At 58.7% G+C, this 11,276-nt stretch overlaps 2 long non-coding RNA genes across 4 annotated transcripts in view; one reads left to right on the forward strand and one right to left on the reverse strand.

Moving 5' to 3' along the window:
• Positions 1 to 51: 51 nt before the first annotated feature.
• On the forward strand, positions 52 to 4,889 carry LOC135410726 (uncharacterized). Of its 2 annotated transcripts, XR_010428839.1 has the most exons (4): positions 52 to 153; positions 2,878 to 2,944; positions 4,435 to 4,503; positions 4,625 to 4,889. It is a non-coding gene; the product is annotated as an uncharacterized LOC135410726 (long non-coding RNA). The 2 variants fall into 2 exon arrangements; XR_010428838.1 differs by lacking the exon at positions 4,625 to 4,889 and having other exon boundaries at positions 4,435 to 4,551.
• Positions 4,890 to 10,587: 5,698 nt separating this feature from the next.
• Positions 10,588 to 11,276, reverse strand: part of LOC135412338 (uncharacterized) — a 4,368-nt gene continuing 3,679 nt past the window's right edge. The window contains exon 4 of one of the 2 annotated variants that reach the window (XR_010429593.1): positions 10,588 to 10,843. This is a non-coding gene — a long non-coding RNA (uncharacterized LOC135412338). The remainder of the gene's footprint in view (positions 10,844 to 11,276) is intronic. The other variant, XR_010429594.1, reaches the window with a different exon arrangement.

An 11,276-nucleotide genomic window follows, 5' to 3' on the forward strand; every position in this document is an offset into this window, starting at 1 on the left:
GACTAAACCGGAACCACAGAGTCCGAACCCGGAAGTGGTGGTTCATTTCCCCCCAAGATGGCGGCGTCCAGTCCTCGGAGTCGCGGCTGCTGGTGCGACAGAGAATCGCCGTGGGAGCTGCTCTGTGACCCAGAACTCTGTGGATTTCCGCAGGTAGGAGCGGGACTGGTGCTCCCAGTGAGGAACTGGGGGTGCTGACCGGGGAAGGGGAGCTTCTCCTGCCCTGATTGCCCGCAAGCGTCCGCGGGTGCCACGCGAGGAGCCAGATCCTGACGGAGAGCTGGTCTGAAGAGCACGGTCTGCAGGGCGCAGCAGCCCAAAGCCGCGTTCAGGGCCATGTCCTTGCAGCTCAGGGAACCCATGCTTGCCGCACCTTGAAGTCCTGTGCGCTCAGCACCTCTTCCTGCGGGTTTTTACGTAGATTTTGGGATCCGTGAGTTGTCCCAGCCAGGGAGCTTTTTGGTGACCTAAATGTAGCTTTTTAAACCTCAGCCCCGCAGGGTTTGCAGTGTTTTACAAGAACAGAGTGAGCCAGGTTGGATTCTCCTGCTCAGCTGGGCCAGCACTTGTTGTTGTGAGTTCTCCTCTGTCAGAGGAGGAAAAGCCACTTTGCTGTCCCTTGTAGGGCTGAGTGAGACTGTGGATTGCAGTGCAGAGCATCTGCAGGCTCCTGGTGCTTGGGGCTGGACGCTCTCAAGGCTGGGATGGTTTTAAGTGTTTCTTGTGCTTTGGTTTCCCAGCCTGGAGCAGAGTTGGTGTTCCCTGAGTTGGATGTGGAGTGTGGAGGTCTCTGTTGGAGAGGATGGAAATGTCCCTGCTGGGTGGTGTGTCCTTGGTGGGCAGAGAGCTCTGCCCTTGGCATTGTGGGTTTGTGGATATGGACTCAAAGCAGGGCTGCCAGAGGTTCAGGGCAGAGCGAGCAGGGCCTGACAGACAGTGGCACTGGAGGTTTGGTTGTGGTTGGGAACGAGCAGCTGGATCTCCCCCAAGGCTGTGCTGTGGATTTGGGTCCTGTCTGGCCACAGGTCTGTGCAGCAGCTGGAGACTGGGAGGGTTTGGGGGCTGTGCTGTCTCAGCCTCCTATTTTATTGTCACTGGGGAGTGGCACCTGCATCCCACTGGAAGGAGAAACTGGGGAGAGAGTGGCAGGTGGGAGGACCATTTCTAGATGTGCCCTTGGATTCCCGTTCCTCCTGGTGGGTCTCTGCTGCCTCAAGTTCAAAGGAAGGAAATCCTGGAGTGGCTGTTTGTTCACCTGTTGGGCTTGGACATGACATTCCAGGGAAGCTGCACTTGCTGGAGTGGCTGGAGTGAGAAGCAGCTGAAGGTGTTTGCTCTGTGCTCCTTCCCCACCTTCCCCTCAGTTCCCTGAGGTCCAGGTACTCACACCTCACCTTTGCATTTTCCAAGGGAAAAGCCCTTGGAAGGGTCTCTAAGTGTGGCAGTGAGATTTTCTGCAGTTGGAATTTATGGGGAGGATCCAATCACCAAGGATAGACCCCAAATGTCCTCCCCTGGCTCCGTAAGGTGAGAGGATGGTGTTCCTCCAGGGCCAGATGCAGTTTGGGTGGTCCTGTGTGCACCTCTTGCTGTGAATGTATTTGTGTTGCAGCTCAATAAAGTCCATTTCAGTGGTGATTGTGTGTGATTTTTGTGTGTAATAAAAGCCCCTGCCCATTCCTCTTGACTCTTCCCCCTCCTTTTTAACCCCCAAACCTTTCCCTTCCAGCCCACTACTGATTCCCTGGTTTTTAACACAAACTGTTCATTCTCTCCTCTAGAGATTCCCTCAGATTTAACCCCCAGAGTTTTCCCTACCTCTCCAGGGAGGGAATGGACATACTGAGGTGAACAGGGGAGAGAATGAGCACTGAGAGGTGACCTGGGGCAGTCAGCAGTGGGCACGCAGGGAAAGTTCGGAGAGTGAACTTGCAATAGTCTTTAGGGTAAAGATTGAACATATTTAGGTATCAAGGAGGTGATGAGATGTGGAGAGGTAGGGAAATTTTGGGGGTTAAAATCTGGGGCAACTTGTAGCAGAGAGAATGAAAATATTGTGCAAAAACACAGGTAATCAGGAGTGGGCTGGAAGGGAAAGTTGTTGGGGTGAAATAGGAGATAGTATCCATGGTAGAGAATGAAGATTTGGAGGTAAACCTGAGGTAATCAGCAGTGGAAAGGTATGGAAAATTTTGGGGTAAAATGTGGATCAGTGTGTAGCAGAGAGAAGGAAGATTTTGGGGTGAAGTGAGGCTGTCAGTAGTGGGCAGGTAAGGAAAGTTGTGGGGGTCAAACTTGAGAAAATGAACCTTTGGGGGTAAAACAGAGTAAATCAGTAGTGTGCAGGTAGAGAAATCTGTGGGGGATAAATCTGAGGTGATCTGTGGGGGTCAGAATGACCTGACCTGTTCCCACTGCTCGTTATTCACCCAGCAAAAATCCAAAGCAAGTGTTGGTTTGGTTTGAAGAACTTGAATAACTATAAAACAATATAAATCAGCCTTTTCTCCTTTGCGGCGGCGGCGGTGGCGGGGCTGCAGTACCGGCCGTGTCCGCCAGGCGGAGACTGCGGGGCCCAGCGGGACACGGCCCGGGCGGGACCCGCTGCCGGGGTGGGAATGGGGCCGCTGGAATGGGGGCTGCGGGAAAAGAGGGTTTCTCCTGTGCAGGTCAGTCCTTGGGCTGGAATTGAGCTTATGAAATGGGCTGGGCTGGCCGCAGAGAGCGTCACTGAAGTCGGCATGAATGACCTGACCTGTGCCCACTGCTCCTTATTCACCCAACAGAAACCCAGAGCAAGTGTTGGTTTGATTTGAAGAACTTCAATAACTATAAAACAATATAAATCAGCCTTTTCTCCTTCTTGTTTCCTTTCAGATGGTGGAATTGCCTCTCTGTCCATGTGCTGAGCTCCAGCTGCAGGGACTGTCAGACATTGTTGGCTGTGAGTTTGTGTTCTTCTCTCTGGGAAATTGGGAGTAATTATCCCTCAGGTTGCAGAAATGTTTTCAGAAGCCTTTGCCTTTTCTCTGCCCTTGGCTGTTAGACAGGTAGGGAAAATTTTGGGTTAAAATGTGGGTCAGTGTGTAGCAGAGAGAAGGAAGATTTTAGGGTAAACTCTTGTGCTAAAAGAGAGGTAATCAGGAGTGTGCTGAAAGGCAAAGTTGTGGTGGTGAGATAGGAGATAGTATCCATGGCAGAGAATGAAGATTTGGAGGTAAACTGAGGTAATCAGCAGTGGACAGGTAGGGAAAATTTTGGGGTAAAATGTGGGTCAGTGTGTAGCAGAGAGAAGGAAGATTTTGGGGTGAAGTGAGGCCGTCAGTAGTGGGCAGGTAAGGAAAGCTGTGGGGGTAAAACTTGAGAAAATCTCCAGGGTAGGACCGAGGGATGGATGGGCTGGATGGAGCCACAGAGCCGGGCAGGGCCGGGAGGGTTTGGGAGTCCCGGCAGGGAAGGGACTGAGGGATGGATGGGCTGGATGGACCCCCGGGCGTGTGCTCGTGGGAACACACTTGTCCAGGGCACCGGGATCCGGGTCAGGCTCCAGTTGCCCTCGTGTCCATGGCTGCAGGGTCTGAGGGGTTGGATTTCCCGGGGGGTTTGCAGGAGAGCAGGAATGAGAGGAAAGGCGGTGCCAGAGCTGTGTCCCAGCGGGCTGGGTTTGCCTGGGAGGACAGAGAGCCTGTGGGCTGAGGTGAGATTGCTGGGAGTGTTGGGATGAGCATTGCAGGGAACAGGGAGCTCAGAATTCCAGGTGCTGATGGAGCCATGGCCTCAGGTGAGTTCAGTTTGTGTCTGTGGGAGCTGGGATTGGGGCTGGAGAGCTGTTGTTGGGAACAAAGGGTGGAGTAGAGCTGCTCCAGGGATGTGTAAGGAAGGAGTGAGTAGCAGGGAAGGGGAGTGTTTCTAAACTGTTCCCAGGATTCCCTTGGTAGCTGGATCCCCCTCCAGCTGCAGCAGTCAGGGGAAGGTCCTTCCCTGTCCAGCCCAGTGCCTTGTGCTCAGCCTGGCCCAGGCTGGGGCAGGTTGTCCTGCAGCAATTCCTTAATTTCTCCTGGAGCAAACCAATGGCAGAGGCAGTTTGCAAAGAAGCCCATAAGTGTGTTTGGAGAAGAGAGTGCTGAGAGCTCCGTGTGCCTGTGTCCAGCCTGGCACTGTCCCCAGGGAACAGGCCTGGCAGATGTTGTGACATGGAACAAACCCTATTTTTGGAAGAGATTTCCTCCTGTGCCAATCAGCCCTTGGGCAGGAACTGAACTTGGGAACTCAGTTGTCTTGCCCCAGAAAGCATCATTCTCATCAGCATTAACAGCCTGCACACTGCTCATTATTACCCAACAAAACTCCAGAGTAAGTGTTGATATGGTTTAAGGAACTTCCAATAACTTGAAAGCAAAATAAATCACCGTTTCCTTCTTCTTTTCCTTTTAGATGGTGGACTTGCCTCTCTGTCCGTGTGCTGAGCTCAGGCTGCAGGGACTGTCAGGCTGTGAGTTCATGGTGTTCTCCCTGGGAAATTGGAAATAATTACCAGTCAGGTTTCAGAAATGTTTTCTGAAGCCTTTGCCCTTTTCTCTGCCTTTGGCTGATAGATCTCCTCTTTGTGCCTTTGGCTTTGCAGCTGTTCCCCCCTGGAGAGGGGCAGGAGAAAGGCCCTGTGGGCAAAGGGAGCTCCCTGTGTCCCCAGGGCCCTGCAGGGGACAGGATGGACACTCTGGGGTCACACCTGTGTTAGTATTTAGGGGCCAGCATGAAGATTTTTGGGGTAAAAATGAGGGAATCAGCAGTGGAGGGGTGGGAAAAATATTGGCCCTAAATCTTGAGGTGGTCTGGAGAGGCCAGGAAATATTTGGGAGGGAAATCTGTTGTTCCCTTGTGCTGTGCTCTGTCCTCAGTTCTGGGTCAGCTCCAGAAATGTCCTGGGGAGCTACAAAAATGATGTCTGGGCTGCTGAAACATGGGAAAATCCCGCTGGCAAAATGCAGAGGAACAGGTCTTGTGAACCTCCCCTGGCTGTGACAGAGCAAAGCTGGTAATGCCAGCTCTGTCTTGGAAACTGTCTGACCATAAGGTTTTGCAGGAGAAAAGAAACCAGGAGAGAGCTGAGGGAATGTGCTTCCAATGAATAAGGATTCGGTGGGAGCTGGAGGGATTCCTGTGTGTTTTCCATTCCCCTTTTTCTTCCTGGAATCATCTTAAAATGATTCCTTTAACAAAGCACCCAAATTTGTGAGGAAATGATGCACAATAAATGCAGAGGAAAATGGTGGAATGGTGATGGAATCCTGGAGTGGTTTGAGTTGGAAGGGACCTTAAAGCTCCTCCAGTGCCACTCCCTGGGCAGGGACACCTTCCACTGGCCCAGGTGGATCTGGAAGTGCTGGAGGTGTTCAGGGAATGCTGAGAGTTTTTCCCCCCCCTCTGACCATCGGGTCATTGGAAAGACTAATTGTCCTCTTCCCACAGGGAAAAACCCTGGAGTGAAAGCTGCGAGTGTCCAGCTTCTAACCCCTGCCGACTGTCCCTGGCGCGACTTGCCCGGAGCGCTGCCCTCGGCCGGGAGCGTCCGATCCCGCCGGGAATGCGGGAGCGGAGACTGGGCGGGACATCGGTGACTGGGAGCGGGAGGGGCGGGACGGGGACCGTAAAAGGGTGTGGGGCGGTGACCGGGATGACCGAGAGCTCCGGGGGCGGGACGGTGCCCATAGAAGGAGTGTGGGGCGGGGCTGTGTCCATAAAAGGCGATTGTAGGGCGGGGCGAGTCCATAAAAGGAGCCTATGGGGAGGGGCGATACCCATAAAAGGAACCTGTGGGGTGGGGCGATGCCCATAAAAGGATCGTGTAGGGCGGGGCGATGTCCATAAAAGTAACTTTTGGGGCGGGGCGACACCTATACATGGTTGTGTGGGGCGGAGTAAGTCCATAAAAGGAGTGTGGGGGCGGGACGATAACCCTACAGGGAGTGTGTGGGGCGTGGTGATGCCCATAAAAGGAGCATATGGGGCGGTGCGATGCCCATACAAGCAGTGCTGGGGCGGGATAACATCCATAAAAGGAGTGTGTGGGGCGGGACGGTGTCCATACAAGGAGCGTGTGGGGCAGGACCAGGCCGTGTCCGTCCCGTCTCGCTGAGCGCGGCTCCTCCGGGCCGGGCGTTCTCATTGTTCTCGTCGCTGCCGCTGCTGTCGCTGTCAGTGCTGTCATGGATCGTCATTAATGTTCAATTATTCTTGTTTTCTCCCTTATTAAACTGTTCTGATCTCACCCCACGAGCTGCATTTTTGTCTCTGATCTCCCCCTGGAGGGGGGGTAAGCGAGCGGCTGCTGGTCCCGTGTTCCACCTGGGACACTTCTGGGGGCTCAGAACCAGATTGACTCACTCGGGCTCGCAAAGAGAGACCCGGAGCTGCGTTTTGGGGCCTCAGAGCCGGACTCGCTCGGTCAGTTTTTGGGCTGACAAAGACAGACCGAGTGCTGCATTTTGGGGGCTCAAAAATCGGGCTCAGAGCAAGACCAAATCCTGCATTTGGCAGTCTTGAAAGCGGGCTCATGTGGCCCATTTGGGCGCTGAGAAACAGCGACTGGGTGCTGCTTTCAGGGCTTGAGGCAGACACTGAGTCCTGTGTGTTTGGTCTCACCCAGGGAGACCAAGTGCTGCATTTTGGGGGCTCGAGAACCAGTGACTAAGTCCTGTGTCCTGGGCCCTTGAAAGCAGGGTCACTCAGCCAGCATTTGGGCTCCAAAAAAGGGACCAAGTGCTGCCTTTTGGGGGCCTAAGGCAGAGACCGAGTGCTGTGTGTTTGGGCTCAGAGATGGAGACCAAGTGCTCCAAACGGCTCTGGTTTGGCCAAGGTCAGAAACAGACCCCACGTTGTGTTTTGGGGCTTCAAACCAGGGTCACCCTGGGGGCATTTGGGATCACAGAGAGCAGGTCCTGTGTTTTGGGATCCTGAAAGCAGGGTCAGCCAGCCAGCGATTGGGCTTCACAGAGACGGAGTGCTGCGTTCTGGGGGGTTGAAGTAAAGCCCAAATCCCGTGTTTTGGAGCTCCAATCGGGCTCCTTTGGGCAGCGGGAGCCTCTGTTTCTCAGCTCTAAGTCCTGCCCTCGGCACAGCCCAAACCCGGGCTCCCCCGGCCCCATTTCGAGCTCAGCACCAGCGACTCGGCGCCGCCTTTGGGGCCGGGGGCAGAGCCCCGGTGCCGAGTTTTGGGGATGCAACGGGACAGCCGGGGCGGTTTTGGGGCTCGGAGCAGAGCCCGAGTGCCGCGTTCGGGGGCTGGAAGCAGAGCCCAGCCCCGCCCGTCGGGCTCGGCCCGGGAGCGGCACCGGCCGGGCTGGGGGGACCCCGGTGCCGATGCCAGCCCCGATCCCGCCTCGCTCGTCCCGCCCCGCGCCCCGAGCGATGGTCCCGCAGCTCCCGGAGGAGCGGCCGCCGCAGGGGCGGGGACGGGGCGGGACCGGGCCGGGCGGGGCCAGCCCAGGTGAGCGGGGAGGGGCCCGCACAGGTGAGGGGGGCCCCAGGGCGGCTGCGCGGGGCGGGACCGAGGTGATTTGAGCCCCGGGAAGTGCTGCCGGCGCCATTTGCTCCCGGAGTGCGCGGGGAGGCAGCAGGAGGGGTCACGTCACTCTGCAGCGTGATCAGAATTCATAGCAGCGCACTCCCCCCTGTCCGGAGGAGGGGGTCCCGAGAAGGGGGGGTCGGGGGGGAGCCCCACCCGGAGGAAGGGGCCCGGGGAGAGGAGGGGGTTTGAGGGGAGGGGGGATTTCCCCCCTCCCCCCAACCCCCCCCCCCTCCCCGGACCCCCCCCCCCCGGGGGGGCCCTCCCTAACCCCCCCTCCCCGGGACCCCCTCCTCCGGAGGGGGCCCCCCCACCCCCCCCCCCCCCCGACCGCCCCCCGGGGGAGGGAGTCCCGGGCTGAGAGGGATCGGAGGGGGGAACTCCCCCCTCCTCCCCTCCCACCCCGGGACCCCTCTCCTCCGGAGGGGGGTCCCCCTGCCCCCGCCCTCCTCCCCCCTCCCCGAGCCCCCTCCTCCGGAGGGGGCCCTCATCCCCTGCCCCCCCGCCTCCCCCCGCCCCAAACGGCTCCCGGGTTCGGTCCCGGGAATGGACGCCGAGGTCCATTCCCGAGATCGAACCCGCAGCCGTTGTCCCCCCACCCGCGGAGCCCCCCGTGTGATGTCGGGACGGGCCGGAGCCCCGGCGGTGTCGGGCGGTGCTTGTGAACTGATTGGGGGGACCCGCCGAGCGGGCCCGGCCCCGTGGGGGGGATCCAGGGGGGGCGCCGGGTCCGGCCTGAGCGGCTTTATTAAAACCGGCGCCCCCAAACCCGCTACTGCGGGGACACGGCCCGGGGGACAGGGGGGACGGAGGGATCGGAGTGTGCAGCGGAGCAGGGATGGGGGAGGAAGAGGAGAGAGGGGGATAGGGGGGTAAGTGGAGAGGTCGGGAGGGGGATCGGGGGGCACGAGGGAGCGGGGAGGGGAGGGGGAAGCCGGGTCTGGAGGGACAGATGGGGTGGAGGGAGGATGGAGGAATAGAAGGGGATCGGGGTGCGCGGGGGAGCGGGTGGGGGTTGGAAAGGGGAGAGCGGGTGGTGGGGGAGAGGGAGGGTGGTCGGAGAAAGGAGAGAGGGGGAATAGAGGCGGGGGGTCGGGCTGGACAGCGGGGAAGGGACAGGGGAGGAAGGAGGGGCTGGGAGGGTTCAGGGGGTGTCAGCAGGGAGAGAGGGAGGGCAGGGGAAGAGCGGATCGGGGGGCAGAAAGTGGGACAGGGCGGGAGAGGAAGGAGAGAGGCTTGGGGTGAGGAAGAAGAGGTAGAGGGGGGGAAGAAGGAGAGGTGGGGGGAAGGAGAGTTTGGAGGGGAAGAAGGAGAAGTAGCAGGGGGAAGAAGGAGAAGTAGAGGGGGAAGAAGGAGAGGTAGCGGGGAAAGGAGAGGTAGCGGAGGAAGAAGGGGAGGTAGCGGGGAAAGAAGGGGAGGTAGCGAGGAAAGAAGGGGAGGTAGCGGGCAGAGAGCTGGGAGCCCAAGGCTGCCCACCGCCCTCCCCGCGCACTCCGGGAGCAAATGGCGCCGGCAGCACTTCCCGGGGCTCAAATCACCTCGGTCCCGCCCCGCGCAGCCGCCCTGGGGCCCCCCTCACCTGTGCGGGCCCCTCCCCGCTCACCTGGGCTGGCCCCGCCCGGCCCGGTCCCGCCCCGTCCCCGCCCCTGCGGCGGCCGCTCCTCCGGGAGCTGCGGGACCATCGCTCGGGGCGCGGGGCGGGACGAGCGAGGCGGGATCGGGGCTGGCATCGGCACCGGGGTCCCCCCAGCCCGGCCGGTGCCGCTCCCGGGCCGAGCCCGACGGGCGGGGCTGGGCTCTGCTTCCAGCCCCCGAACGCGGCACTCGGGCTCTGCTCCGAGCCCCAAAACCGCCCCGGCTGTCCCGTTGCATCCCCAAAACTCGGCACCGGGGCTCTGCCCCCGGCCCCAAAGGCGGCGCCGAGTCGCTGGTGCTGAGCTCGAAATGGGGCCGGGGGAGCCCGGGTTTGGGCTGTGCCGAGGGCAGGACTTAGAGCTGAGAAACAGAGGCTCCCGCTGCCCAAAGGAGCCCGATTGGAGCTCCAAAACACGGGATTTGGGCTTTACTTCAACCCCCCAGAACGCAGCACTCTGTCTCTGTGAACCCCAGTCACTGACTGGCTGACCCTGCTTTCAGGATCCCAAAACACAGGACCTGCTCTCTGTGATCCCAAATGCCCTCCGGGTGACCCTGGTTTGAAGCCCCAAAACACAACGTGGGGTCTGTTTCTGACCTTGGCCAAATCAGAGCCGTTTGGAGCACTTGGTCTCCATCTCTGAGCCCAAACACACAGCACTCGGTCTCTGCCTTAAGCCCCCAAAAGGCAGCACTTGGTCCCTTTTTTGGAGCCCAAATGCTGGCTGAGTGACCCTGCTTTCAAGGGCCCAGGACACAGGACTTAGTCACTGGTTCTCGAGCCCCCAAAATGCAGCACTTGGTCTCCCTGGGTGAGACCAAACACGCAGGACTCAGTGTCTGCCTCAAGCCCTGAAAGCAGCACCCAGTCGCTGTTTCTCAGCGCCCAAATGGGCCACATGAGCCCGCTTTCAAGACTGCCAAATGCAGGATTTGGTCTTGCTCTGAGCCCGATTTTTGAGCCCCCAAAATGCAGCACTCGGTCTGTCTTTGTCAGCCCAAAAACTGACCGAGCGAGTCCGGCTCTGAGGCCCCAAAACGCAGCTCCGGGTCTCTCTTTGCGAGCCCGAGTGAGTCAATCTGGTTCTGAGCCCCCAGAAGTGTCCCAGGTGGAACACGGGACCAGCAGCCGCTCGCTTACCCCCCCTCCAGGGGGAGATCAGAGACAAAAATGCAGCTCGTGGGGTGAGATCAGAACAGTTTAATAAGGGAGAAAACAAGAATAATTGAACATTAATGACGATCCATGACAGCACTGACAGCGACAGCAGCGGCAGCGACGAGAACAATGAGAACGCCCGGCCCGGAGGAGCCGCGCTCAGCGAGACGGGACGGACACGGCCTGGTCCTGCCCCACAAACTCCTTGTATGGACACCGTCCCGCCCCCGGAGCTCTCAGTCACCCCGGTCACCGCCCCACACCCTTTTACGGTCCCAGTCCCGCCCCTCCCGCTCCCAGTCACCGATGTCCCGCCGAGTCTCCGCTCCCGCATTCCCGGCGGGATCGGACGCTCCCGGCCGAGGGCAGCGCTCCGGGCAAGTCGCGCCGGGGACGGTCCGCGGGGGTTGGAAGCTGGACACTCGCAGCTTTCGCTGGGCACAAACCCCAGTGCTTTTGGGCACCTCTTGCTCCAGGGTTTTTCCCTGTGGGAAGAGGACAATTAGTCTTTCCAATGACCCGATGGTCAGAGGGGGGGGGAAACTCTCAGCATTCCCTGAACACCTCCAGCACTTCCAGATCCACCTGGGCCAGTGGAAGGTGTCCCTGCCCAGGGAGTGGCACTGGAGGAGCTTTAAGGTCCCTTCCAACCCAAAACATTCCAGGATTCCATCACCATTCCACCATTGCCCTCTGCATTTATTGTGCATCATTTCCTCACAAATTTGGGTGCTTGGTTAAAGGAATAATTTTAAGATGATTCCAGGAAGAAAAAGGGGAGTGGAAAACATACAGGAATCCCTCCAGCACCCACCGAATCCTTATTCATTGGAAGCACATTCCCTCAGCTCTCTCCTGGTTTCTTTTCTCCTGCAAAACCTTATGGTCAGACAGTTTCCAAGACAGAGCTGGCATTAA

The sequence above is a fragment of the Pseudopipra pipra genome, chromosome 3 (genome assembly GCF_036250125.1).
Source record: "Pseudopipra pipra isolate bDixPip1 chromosome 3, bDixPip1.hap1, whole genome shotgun sequence".
NCBI lineage: Eukaryota > Metazoa > Chordata > Aves > Passeriformes > Pipridae > Pseudopipra > Pseudopipra pipra.